The 13,850-nt window shown below is 37.8% G+C and overlaps 1 pseudogene across 1 annotated transcript; it reads right to left on the bottom strand.

Moving 5' to 3' along the window:
* Positions 1-5,327: 5,327 nt before the first annotated feature.
* On the bottom strand, positions 5,328-6,606 carry LOC308247678 (phosphoglycerate kinase 1-like; annotated as a pseudogene). The gene has a single exon. The product of its transcript is annotated as a phosphoglycerate kinase 1-like (transcript).
* Positions 6,607-13,850: the final 7,244 nt, after the last annotated feature.

A 13,850-nucleotide genomic window follows, 5' to 3' on the forward strand; every position in this document is an offset into this window, starting at 1 on the left:
TCACTATTGTGAGGAGTAGAGAGTCTGACACACAGGAAAATCTATTCAAAAGATAAATAACAAATTTTTGATAGGAGTGTGTCCTAACTTGTCATGGGTACATAAGCATTCAAGTTGGAATGATGACAGACACATATTACTGAAGAGTTTAAAATTGTGACAACTAATTAAGCAATTAATTTGTCTAACTGTGTTTGAGTTTAATTCTCCCTTGAAGAAGGTCACTCTACTTTTCTTCTTCCATTCTTTATTTCTCATCTCTCCCTCCCAAACAAAAGATTCAGCCCTAGCAGAATGGCCAAATTGGATTAGTTATTGTTTTGTTTTGTTCTTCTAACCATTGACCACAGTTGATTACAGATATAAACATGCAAATGCAAGACTCACTCAAGAAAATTCATTATACAGTTAATCTCTGAATAAATCAAATACATAAGCCTATATACCTATGTATTTTCCAAGTTACTCAAGCTCAGAGACGTAAGATAACTTAATCAGGATAGATCTAAAACTTAAGCTTATGTATTCTCTAAGGCACTAACATAGAAAAGTCCATCAGTGGCAAGCCATATTTGACTTTAGAATATTTTTCTTTTGCTGCTACATTTCATAAAGGAAGTGTTTGCTTAAGTAGTAATGATATTTGGCACCTACATGGTGTTTTACTTTGGCAGCCCATAGAAAAACAAATTCTGGATCTATAAACAGTCTTTTTATTCTGGAATATACACAGCAGACAAAACACATAAAAATGTGGCATGCCTGCTCAATGCCATTGAATTCAACAAAAGTTATAATAAATCTCGTCATGACTTTGTTGCTTTCCAGAATGTTAAAACACAAAATGTTTTATCCAAAATCAGATATTTTCAGAAATCCTAGCCTAAAAGCTCACTTTTTCCTTATGGGAAATTTTTCTTCATTGTCTGTTTCAGATATTTTGATATTACGAAATTATTATTATAGGTTTCAGAAGACCACCACCCTAGATGGCATTTGAATTTATTACTAGGAAGAATCAAGGGAACGTTGATGAACCTGAGAACTTGAAGGGTAACTATTGATTGGACTTAGGATGTGCCTTGTGATGTCATGCAGATGTGTCATTTAGATAGCTTTCAGACTAGAAATAAAAGCATATTTGAATGTCTATCAAGAGTAACAAAAGTGGGTAGCAGTTAGCTGTGGTGAGAGAGAAAAACAGTGCTAGAGGAAAGTAGGATTTGGGATAGTAGTGCCCAGGCTGGATCCAGACAGGAGCTAGAGTGAAAAATGCAGATGTTGTGTCCCCTACTTGAGATTGATTAGCATGAAAATGTATTAGTGTCATACCTATTAACTCATAACACCACAGCCAAAAGACTGAAAATAAAGTCTTTGAAGAAAGATTTTTCAAGCTTTGCTTTTCGGAACCTGAAACTTCTTGGAGTTGCCTCAGCAACTATCTTGAGCAGCAAAAGAAGGGCTGAGCTGATGGGGCTCTGAATCCCCACCTCCATTCTAATTGGAAACTTTACCATTTTATACACTGAGTGGCCAGATTATTATGATCTCTGAACGCATAATAATCTGGCCACTCAGCATATCTCTATATATATTTTAGAGGCCCAGTGCATGAATTCGTGCATGGGTGGGGTCCAGCCAACCTGGCCAGGGGGAGGGGACATAGGCAGTTGGCCAGCCTGCCTGCTGGTCAAACTCCTGGTTGAGGGGACAATTTGCTTATTAGCCTTTTATTATATAGGATATACACTGAGTGGCCAGATTATTATGCATTCAGAGATCATAATAATCTGGCCACTCAGTGTATACTGAGATGTATAATAATATTTTATTCTATTGATAAAAGTTTGTAAATAGACATTAGAATTACCTAATGGCAAACCACCTTTATAAAGTTTTCAATGAACAAGTGTTATAAAAAAAAGTTTCTCTTTTTTTTTTTTGAAGCTTAAGAATTTTCTATGGCAAAAATAAAATAATTTCATGAAAATAATCTATGTAATATTCTAATTGTCAGTTGATTACAACTTTTTTGTTCTATTCAACAAGAGACTATTATATTATTTAGGAAGAGACATCTCTTTGAAAAACGAAGACAAAGTGATCTATTGGACCCAAAGACCTACACATGGGCATATGTACTGGCTATCGTCACAGTACTGGCTGTAAAATGGTCAAGGAATGGAGTGGCACCATGGGCAATGGTAGACCAGAATGCCCATGTGATGCTATGTATGGCAGTGCTATCAAATAATGCATCTTAACTGCAGTGGCTTTCTCTATAGAATTCCACCCATGCATACTGCCCCATCCCACTTTAAAGAGAGCATCTAAGTTTGCCATCTATGTAATTTCTCATCACAAATACATAGCATGATAGGGGAAATAGCTGAAATTGGTTTAAATGGTTTAAAATAGCCATTCCATTGTACTGGTGAAGAAGGAAAATGGGAAATGAAAACAGAGGCAGGAAGACTGAGCTTCATTTCTCTGTGTGATCTGGCACAGTCTTCCTAACTGGGATTTCAAAAGCATCTTGGAAGGAAGTTTACTACACTTTCATCTATTGAATCTAAAACTTAGTCCAAAAGATTACATTCTGGAAAAATGACCTCCAGCAACCAGCAAAATGTGAGTGTTTTAGTCATTTTTCCAGTTTTTCTAAGAATTGGTGAGATATGCTAAATAGGAAAATAATGGTTGATATATTTTGAGGCAAACTTTTGCTTCACTAAAAACTAAAAGTATTAACTTTTGAACAAAGACCAAGTTGGACAAGAGCCTTTTTAATTTTGGAAATTTTTGTGGGAAGGTCTGGAAATAAAAAATGACAAGTGAATGAGTTGGAAATTACTACAATAATTACACAACTTTGAACTTACCATCATAAATTGTAGATACTTGTTAGAATGCATACTAGAGTTTCAACAAAGCAATACTAATGGGCATAATAAATCTTACACTGGAGCACTCAAGTATTTAAAACAAGCACTGGACCAACCAAAGAAAACATTTTAAATGAGCAGTGCTAAATGAATCAAGTCCTTTTCAGGTAGCACAATTCTCCTGGACCTCATGGTCTGGAGCATACCAGATGTTTTTTGCATGTGTTAAAATCTTATTTGTGAGTATTAGTAATGGGGCAAAAAGTAATAATGAGATAGGACATTAAGGATGTAATAGAAGTTCTAATACTGTCCCGGCCAATGATAGAAGGAAGAAAATTGGTAGGATGGTTTTAAAGGGAACAGTACTGGTACATACAAAAAAGAAAGGAATTATAGGACAATAAAATCTTTATTACAAAGTAACTCAGAGAAAAGTAGTCATTTCTCTATTCTAAAGTTTGTAGAAATAAATCTAAAAGTTTAAAAATATATGATGACATGATCACCAAGTATTTAGAAGTAATAAAATAAATCTGTAATATCTATGTTATGTATAAATTCTTAGGCCAACAAATAAAAGTCAAACACATGACATATACAGTGTGGTCACTCATTTTTTTGGAAAGACTTTCTTTTGGGGTCCCTTTGCATCCATCACTAGCAGGAAGGAATATAGAGCAAGTGTTTTGAAAATATTAAAGTGGAACCATAAAATCTAAAGTCTGCATAAGTTGTCATCACCATGTTTCGTTATAATGCAAGTAGAGAATAATTATTTGGTCTGTTTTCATTGCCCATTTTCCTTCTTCACCAGTACAATGGAACGGCTATTTTAAACCATTTAAACCAATTTCAGCTATTTCCCCTATCATGCTATGTATTTGTGATGAGAAATTACATACTTGGCAAACTTAGATGCTCTCTTTAACGTGGGGTGGGGCAGTATGCATGGGTGGAATTCATGATGCTGAAATTTTTAGGAAAAATGGGGAAATGCCTTTGCTAACTCAATCTCTCCTGCTGACAGTAGCCTAGCCCTGGGGAAAAGGAATGCATTTGTGTGATTCTTTTTTCCTATTAACCTTTAGGCTGATTTAAACATGGAGTTTTCTTTTATACTAGGCAGGGTGCAATAAGCCTGATCTCCCCTTTCCCCCTGGAGGACCTATGTCCAACTCGTGGCCTGCGGGCCGCATGCGGCCCACAATGAATATTTTTGCGGCCCAGCCAATATAACGGTATGGAAGAAACGTTTTAATAAAAATTTTGTAACTTAATTTTTACAATATCCTGATATACATAATTATTAATAATGAACTACAACATTCGCTAATGACTGATTACTATAATCATGATGCATTCATTTCCCTTATGCACCTTATGCACAGGCACACCATTTCTCTCCACTAATACTAGCAGCGAATATTTCAGCATCCGATTGCCACGTCACTAGTACTAACTTGTTTGGTGTGCGCAATAGGACATATTTCGCTTTCGGAGAACAAGAAAAATAGGTTTATTTGCAATACACTTATTAGTTTGTGCAGATACTCAGTGTCTGGTAAGTTAATGTTCAAGAAAAAATATTAATTTTTATTAAAATGTTCTATTACTTTGTCTTAATGATGACTCCTCTATTTCAGCCCTTTGTATTCAGCATGTCTCTATCGAAATAAACCTACATTTTTAAGAAAATGGAAGCTTTTGTTTTGTTTGCAGCCCACATAGACTTAAACCTTGTTTATGTGGCCCATGTTAGCCTTTGAGTTTGACATGCTTGACCTAGAGCTATTCCCATAGCTGATGAATCTATGCAAAACAGCCCTTCAGAATAACAAGAGGCTTCCCAGAGCTTCCCCACATGGGTCTTATTTTCAAATGCTAAAAAAGAAGAACCAGTCTTCTATTTGTACTTTACATTTCCCCCTGCTGTGGGGGAAGTGCTGGGGTCCAGCCCTAAAATTCCAATTCTTTATATTTCTACACACCAGTAAATTGTGAAGTCCATTTTATTATTTTTTTTCCAACTTCAATGAATACTTTTATTTATTTAACAGATCACCAACTTTGTCTCCCTCCCTCCCTACAACTGGAATTTCACCTGGTTTTCATGCGAGTAGCGAAACAATGATAAAGCTAATCAGAATAAGCTACTCTAAGAAGAGAATTAAGCTAACAGCTTACTTTTCTAACAGACAAAATATAAATATATGCACTGTAGAATGCATAATGGTTTAGTCACTAAGAAATTCAAATGGGATCCTGAAGAATGGAAGCGAGTCCAGGGTGCAGTAAAGATGAACTGAGATGCCGTGCAACCGTTTAAGTGTTCCTGGGCTGCATCTCTTGGCCATTAGCTGAATCTTCTCATGGGGGAAGATTTTAGTTAATATCAAGTAGAGATGTGGAAAGCACTAAGTTCACTAAGGGGATGTGCACAGGAACCAAAAGGCAGGAAAAATATTAAACATTGCTGAGAGCATCCACCCCAGGAAGGACTTTACCTTCCAGGAACTCTAAACTGGCACTATCCCCCGTGCTCACATGGCTGACTTTATCCTCTGTGTTCCATTTGGCACAGCAAATGGCAGTGTCGCCACCACCTATGATGGTGATGCAGCCCCTGGAAGTGGCTTTCACCACCTCGTCCATGAGGGCTTTGGTCCCTTGGGCAAAAGCTTCTCATTCAAATACGCCCACAGGTCCATTCCACACACTCTGTTTAGCCCTAGTGACAGCCTCAGCGTACCTCTTGCTGCTCTCAGGACCACAGTCCAAGCCCATCCAGCCAACAGGTATGCCAGAAGCCACAGTGGCTTGGCCGGGCTTGGCATTCTCATCAAAGTTGTCAGCAGTGACAAAGTCAACCGTCAAGGTAATCTTCACACCATTCTTCCCAGCTTTGGACATCAGGTCTTTGAAAATCTTGGCTCCCTCTTCATCAAACAGAGAAGTGCCAATCTCCATGTTGTTGAGCACCTTACGGAAGGTAAAAGCCATTCCACCACTGATAATCATCTCATTGACTTTGCCCAGCATATTATTAATCAGCTGGATCTTGTCTGCAACTTTAGCTCCACCAGGATGGCTAGGAAGGATTGATCTGGGCTTTCCAATGCCTTGGCAAAGTAGTTCAGCTCCTTCTTCATCAAAAAACCTCCAGCTTTTTGTGGCAGACTGACTCCCACCATAGAGCTGTGGGCTCGGTGAGCAATGCCAAAAGCATCATTGACACAGACATCCCCTAGCTTGGAAAGTGAACTCGGAAGGCTTCTACTTTAGCTGGCTCCACTTTAACCTTGTTTCCAGGAGCATCTTTTCCCTTCCCTTCTTCTTCCACATGAAAGCGAAGGTTCTCCAACAGGATGACAGACCCAGCAGCTGGGGAAGCACACGCTTTCTCCACTTCGGGGCCCACGCAATCCTTCAAGAACAACACATCCTTGCCCAGCAGATATTTGAGTTCTACAGCAACTGGCTCCAAAGAGTACCTGTGAGGCATGGGGACACCATCGGGCTGACCCAGGTGGCTCATAAGAACAACTGACTTGGCTCCATTGTCCAAGCAGAATTTTATACTTGGGATGGCAGCCTTGATTCTCTGATTGTTAGTTATCTGGTTGTTCTTCACAGGAACATTGAAGTCCACTCTCATGATGACCTGCATGCCCTTCACATCCAGCTTGTCCAGAGTCAGCTTGTTAGAAAGAGACATCTTGGCAATACAGCAGCTCAGAGAGCCTGCAGACCAGTCAGCGATGGAGACAACATCAAATCGTGAAGTGCATTTTAGGGACATGAGAATGATCAGAATTCATCAATGTTCTTCCTCTGTCTTTTGAGTCTTCTATTTATTTTATTATTTTTATAGAATTTTCCTTTTTTTAATATTTCAAGAAAAATTATTTTAAATATAATAATGTTACATGCAATAAACATTAATATTTCAAGAAAAAAGATTTTAAATCCTATATAATAAAAGGCTAATATGCAAATCAAACAGAGGAATGACTGGTCGCTATGACATGCACTGACCACCAGGGAGCAGATGCTCAATGCAGGAGCTGCCCCCTGATGGTCAGTGTGCTCCCACAAGGGGAGCGCTGCTCAGCCAGAAGCTGGGCTCACGGCTGGCGAGCGCAGTGGCAGTGGCGGGAGCCTCTCCCACCTCCACGGCAACGCTAAAGATGTCCAACTGATGGCTTAGGCCCGCTCCCCAAAGGCTCCTGGACTGTGAGAGGGCACAGTATGGGCTGAGGGACACCCCCGAGTGTGAGAATCTTGTGCATCAGGACTCTAGTATAATAATATTACCAAAACTTTACTAACATTATAATATCACAAAAATTGTAGGAAATATTAAAAATCTGCAAATAACAGGATTACTTATATTATATTCTAATTTTTTTTCCTCTGGTTCTATTTTTGTTCATCAGTTTATGTTGATCATTATATTCCACAAATGAGTGAGATCATGTGATATTTATCTTTCTCCAACTGGCTTATTGCGCTTAGCATAATGCTTTCCAGGTCCATCTGCGCTGTTGCAAATGGTAAAGAGTTCCTTCTTTTTTACAGCAACGTAGTATTCCATTGTGTAGATGTGTCACAGTTTTCTAATCCACTCATCTGCTGATGAGCACTTAGGCTGTTTTCAGAACTTAGCTATGGTAAATTGAACTGCTATGAAAAGAAGGGGTGCATATGTCTTTTCTGATTGGTGTTTCTGTTTTCTTGGGACATATTCCTAGAAGTGGGATTACTGGATTAAATGGGAGTTCCATTTTTAATTTTTTGAGGAGATGCCATACTGTTTTCCACAGTGGCTGCACCAGTCTGCATTCCCACCAGCAGTGCATGAGGGTTCTTTTTTCTTCGCATCCTCTCCAGCACTTGTCATTTGTTAATTTGTTGATGATAGCCTTTCTGACAGGTGTGAGATGGTAACTCATTGTCATTTTAATTTGCATCTCTCAGATGATTAGTGACTTTGAGAATGTTTTCATATGTCTCTTGGCCTTCTGTATGTCCTCTTTTGAAAAATGTCTATTTAGATCCTTTGCCCATTTTTTGATTGGATTGTTTATCTTTCTTTTGTTAAGTTGTATGGGTTCTCTATAAATTTTGGAGATTAAACCCTTATTTGAGATGGCATTGCCAAATATATTCTCCCATGCAGTGGGCTTTCTTGTTGTTTTGTTGATGGTTTCTTTTGCTGTGCAGAAACTTTTTTTTTTTTTTAAATACATTTTATTGATATTTTACAGAGAGGAAAGGAGAGGGATAGAAAGCCAGAAACATCGATGAGAGAGAAACATCGATCAGCTGCCTCCTGCACACCTCCCACTGGGGATGTGCCCGCAACCAAGGTACATGCCCTTGACCGGAATCGAACCCGGGACCCTTCAGTCCGCAGGCCGACGCTCTGTCCACTGAGCCAAACCGGTTTTGGCTGTGCAGAAACTTTTTATTTGATGTAGTCCCATTTGTTTATTTTCTCCTTAGTTTCCATTGCCTTAGGAGCTGTATTAGTAAAGATATTGCTACGACATATGTCTGATATTTTGCTGCCTATGGATTCTTCTAAGATTTTTCTGGTTTCCCATCTTATGTTTAAGTTCTTTATCCATTTTGAGTTTATTTTTGTGTATGGTGTAAGTTGGTGGCCTAGTTTCATTTTTTTGTATGTATCTGTCCAATTTTCCCAACACCATTTATTGAAGAGACTGTCTTGACTCCATTTTATGTTCTTGCCTCCTTTGTCAAATATTAATTGAGCATAATGGCTTGGGTCGATTTCTGGGTTCTCTGTTCTGTCCCATTGGTCTATACCAGTATGTTCATCAGGGATATTGGCCTGTAATTCTCTTTCTTTGTGGTGTCTTTATCTGGTTTTGGAATTAGGATAATCTTGGCCACATAAAAAGAGTTTGGAAGTGTTCCTTCCTCTTGGATTTTCTGAAATAGTTTGATGAGTATAGGTGTTAGTTCTTCGTTGAATGTTTGGTAAAACTCCACCGTGAGGCAGTCAAGTCTTTTATTTTTAAGATACTACTTTTAGAGCAGTTTTAGGTTCATAGCAAAATTAAGAGAGAGGTACAGAGATTTCACAAATACCTCCTGATCCCACACATTCATAGCCTCCTGCAGTATCAACATCTCCCGCATTATCAATCAATGAACCTACATTGACACACCATAATCACTCAAAGTCCATAGTTTCCACTAGGGTTCACTGTAGGTGCTGTACATTATACCGGTTTGGACAAATGCATAATTACATGTATCCATCATTATATTGTCATGCAGAGTATTCTCATTGTCCCAAAAATCCTCTGTGCTCCACCTATTCATTCACCCTCTTGAATCCTTTTTATCTCCATCTCAGTCTATATATGTCACAGATCTTTGAACGTTAGAAATCTTAATCAATATATGTTGAATTAATAAACAAATCTTTACCACAACAATGTACAGGTTAGCTCAGGAAAGATTAGCTGGGTTAATAACTTTTAGGTTCAGACCCACTTCAGACAAACAGATCTGAACCCTTTCTCTCTGAAACACATAACCTAGTAGGGGTCTTTTTGCTTCACTCTGCCCCTGATCCAGCAAACCAAATGCACAGGAACAGCTGGGAGAAAAGAAGTGATTACAAAGCACTTCCATGTGATAGCCCCTTTGGCTATTGTCAGTCATCAGAAGTAATGTCAGGTAGGATGTGCTGAATAAGTATTTGCTGTGATGAATGACTTGTTGATTACAGAAAATGGGCAAGGATTTCTAATAAACAATTTATTTACACATGCTCTTGGTTTTAGTTCTAAGCCTTCACTGCAGGAGAAATGAATTCTCAGGAAAAAAATCAAAGAAGGCACTGGTGCTTTATGGGCAGCAGATAACTACCGTAAGTTAAAAGAGTTCTCTTAAACAGTTTTTAATGTTCTGTACTGGACCTGCAAGGGAGAGGGCTTGTGAGGATGCTATTGGAACATAAGCAAATGTGTTGTCTGCTGGAGTTGTTCTATCATCTTTAAAGTCTTACCATGTGCCATGTCTAAAAATCCTAATAGTTTTGTAAGGGAGCATCATGCAAGTGATTCTGTTGTCCCATTTTGAATCAACGCAGCAGCTGAATTTTATGAAGATGTGATTTTGTAAAGTGAAGTCCATAATGTGATGACATTCATCTTATTTTCTCAAGAAGATATGCATAAATAGCAGCAAATATTATTTTTGAAAAATATTGTATTTAAAAAACTTCTCAATGAAAACTTGACCAATAGTAAAAACTTATAATTTTCACATCAATGTCATATGTTTCACATTTGTACATATTAATGTACTGAGTATTTAAGTTAACAGAAAAAAAAAAACTGATTTAAGGCCTAGAGTCCCAAACTTTTGTTATTGGAAGGCCTTATTTTAAATGTCAAAATTTCCATAAATTTCCATGGAAATTCCATAAATTCCTTATAATCCATGAAACTCTTAGTACCCCTTGATTGTGAACATATATAAGGGAAAGACATAAATGAATTCAATGGTGTTTTCAATGGTTAATATTTTGTTAGTCACAACAGAAATTTATTATACATGAAACAGACATTGCATAAATGTGCAAAATATATTGCTCATTCATTCAAGAGCCAGTGTTTGACTTTATTGGAAGATGCATTTGTAGACTCTCCTTGAAATAACTTGTTGGACCACCAGGTTTTGTGACCACAGGTAGGGACCCCCTAATCTAGACAACAAACCAGCTTGTGTAAGAAAGATGTCATTGGTGTTTTAGGAGGCCATTAGGCAGCTTTCTGAAGGAGAAACAGGAAATACTCTTTCTGGATAAGCCTCTGTGCAAAACACTATATAGCTGCACAATGGGGTCAGTGCATAGACCACACTCACTGTGGACATCTGAAAGCATCAGTCATGGACTTTTCACTTCATCCATCACTGACAGTTGGCTGTCATTACCACAAAAAGCCACATAAACCTCTGTCCATTTACATCAATCCAAGTAATTTGGGGGTTCAATTTATAGTTTGGATAGCTTGATTAAAAACATTCTTCACAATAATAATTTAAAAAATACAGACACACACAGAGATTTTTGGGTGGTTCTAGCCTGTTAATGAGAGTAAGTAAACTTTATCTCACGCTATATATATGATAGCAAAATAAATATTGAAAAGACAAATTTATGCCAAAACCGGTTTGGCTCAGTGGATAGAGCGTCGGCCTGTGGACTGAAGGGTCCCGGGTTCGATTTTGGTCAAGGGCATGTACCTTGGTTGCGGGCACATCCCCAGTGGGGGGTGTGCAGGAGGCAGCTGATCGATGTCTCTCTCTCATCGATGTTTCTAGCTCTCTATCCCTCTCCCTTCCTCTCTGTGAAATACCAATAAAATATATTTTTTAAAAAAAAGAGAAAAGACAAATTTATAATCTATGCCACTTTTTTCATGGATTTAGAAAAAGACATTATCCAAGAATTATAAAATACAAAGGAAGGTATTTTATTGATATTGAAAAAATCCATAAAAGGAAATTATTAAAGTGGAGAATCTTACTGAGGCATTTTGGAAATGTCTGATGTCCAAAAGCTAGAAACATGCCCTTTAGTACATTACTGATAAAAAATCTTTAGCTTGAAAAAAATCTTTAGAAGTTGTATACATTTATATGAGTTTCTATGAACAGTAAAAGATGTAAGATAAAGTTTTAAAAATTCAGAATGCAACTTATCTGAATAAGTAAAATGTAGGCTTGCAAACAATACAACAAATCTAAAACATACAGACTCAACTACAGGTGCATTGGTTCAATTATCATTAATGTAGGATCTTTTATTAAACTATTAGCCTGAGAAATTGAAAACTAAATAGAACTACAAAATATAATCTTGCCAATTAATCCTCTCTTACAATGGCCATATCTTCACCTATAGCAAACTACTCTATTTGGTAAATTATTCTGGCAAAGATATCTAGCATCCATATAAACTGTTTAAGATTTTAGTGAGCATATTAGACACATTTTATAGCCAGCTATATTAAAAAGTTACCAAGTTAATATAATTTGTCATGTATTTATAACAACTGAATACTATATGTTCTATACTAGGTTCATATGATACTTTACATTTTATATATAGTAAACATCCAAGTGTAAATGTTATATTTGCATTTACTTAGTTTTACCTATAAGTAATTTAAATACTAAGTCCAATTAAGGTTTATTCTACAAAAAATCTTTTCTAATTTTCATGTGTTTTTTTTCTCTTTTTTAAGTACCTTATATTTATTTTATGTGCATTCTAAAATACTACATTATTCTTGACAACTAGAGTCCCGGTGCATGAAAATTCATGCACTTGTGGGGGTGGGAAAGGGGCGGAGGAGGGTCCCTCAGCCCAGCATGCACCCTCTTGCAGTCCGGGAGCCCTCAGGGAATGTCCAACTGACAGCTTAGCCCAAGGGGAGTGGGCCTAAGCCGCAGTCTGGCCTCCCTCTGTAGGAGGCGACCAGGTGGCCCTGCCCCCCATTGCCCCACCACTGCCTCTGGTCACCACCTCCCCCTCATCACTGTCCCCTCCTTCTGCCCGCTGGCACATGCCTTGGCTGGCCTGGTGCCGACTGCTCGCTGGCCCTGTCCCCCACCGACCAGTCGTTCCCTTTTTGGTTGATTTGCATATTATGCTTTTATTATATAGGATTCTTGCTTTTCAAGTATAATTTTAAAACACAAGTAAGAAGAAATTGAAATAAATGCTAATGAACAATGACTGGGTGGAGTTTCTTATTCAAAAATTCAGCAGCTATCTTTTTTGAGGGTTAAGAGATTTATTTGATATTGTTGGCTAAGGAAGAATTAAAAAGACAAAGGAGGTATAATCAGGCTAGAGTATTGTTAATGGGACATGGAACTTTTGATTGGAACCCAGGGAATTGCCTGAAAAAAGGTAATGTGGTGTTTTTCTTCACTCATGAGCTTGATTTGTTCTATGAACATCCTTAATTAGAAGCATCATCTGAGTTCAGAGAGTACCATTTTAAGAAGGGCCTATCTTATGCAAAATTAAGTCATTGAAAAACTGAATTAAATCCAGAAAATCATTTTGCTAAGGTCAAAGCATGTATAGGTGGACAGAGTTCTACCTCTTCATCCTGGTTCTGGTGTAACTCCTTCTTATATAGCTCTAATCTCCAGATAGTTATTGGTCCTGACAGGAGATGAAATAAAAGGTGTATGCTTGCTGGGATTCCTTATTCCCAGTTAACATTGTCTTTTCTGTAGCAAACATGCTTGATAGGCTCATCTTCATGCCCACCTGTGAAACTTTACTTTCTAAGTTAGCTGCCATGAGTTCTGTTAGCCAAAGGGCCTCTGGGAAGACAAGTCACAGAAGACATTTGGGGAGTTCATGTGTCCTGGGTAAGGTCTGAGAAACTTTCTAGGAGTCCCCAAAGTGGGCAGAGAGCTTATATCATGGAAGAAGCACCACGTGCTTGGATTCTATCCCACACATGGGGTGATGCAAGTGGAGAGAATTATTTAGAGGCTTCTTGTTACAAGGCTTAGGAGGTTAGGACAAAAATATGTACAGCTGTATAAAAGAGCAAGGCCATCTCCCGAAGGAATTCAAGGTCAGTGTGGTGTAATGGTATAAACACAGAGTTTGTGATCCTTCTACTTCATTACTGCTGCTGACTATCCCCACCATGCCTCTTCTATCAAATTATTAAAACTCTTTTATAACATTGATATAATGTACATGGAAGGGAACCAACACAATGTGTTACACATTTACTTCTTTTCCTTTAAGATTTTTAACACACATGTCAATAATTATAGGTAGGATGGTTGTGACAAGTATTGTTTATTGCATTTTTGAGATATAAGAACAATTTAAATGACATTTATTTATATTATACTATTTGTCAGGGGTGATTTGAG

The sequence above is a fragment of the Plecotus auritus genome (genome assembly GCF_963455305.1).
Source record: "Plecotus auritus genome assembly, chromosome: 4".
Taxonomy (NCBI): domain Eukaryota; kingdom Metazoa; phylum Chordata; class Mammalia; order Chiroptera; family Vespertilionidae; genus Plecotus; species Plecotus auritus.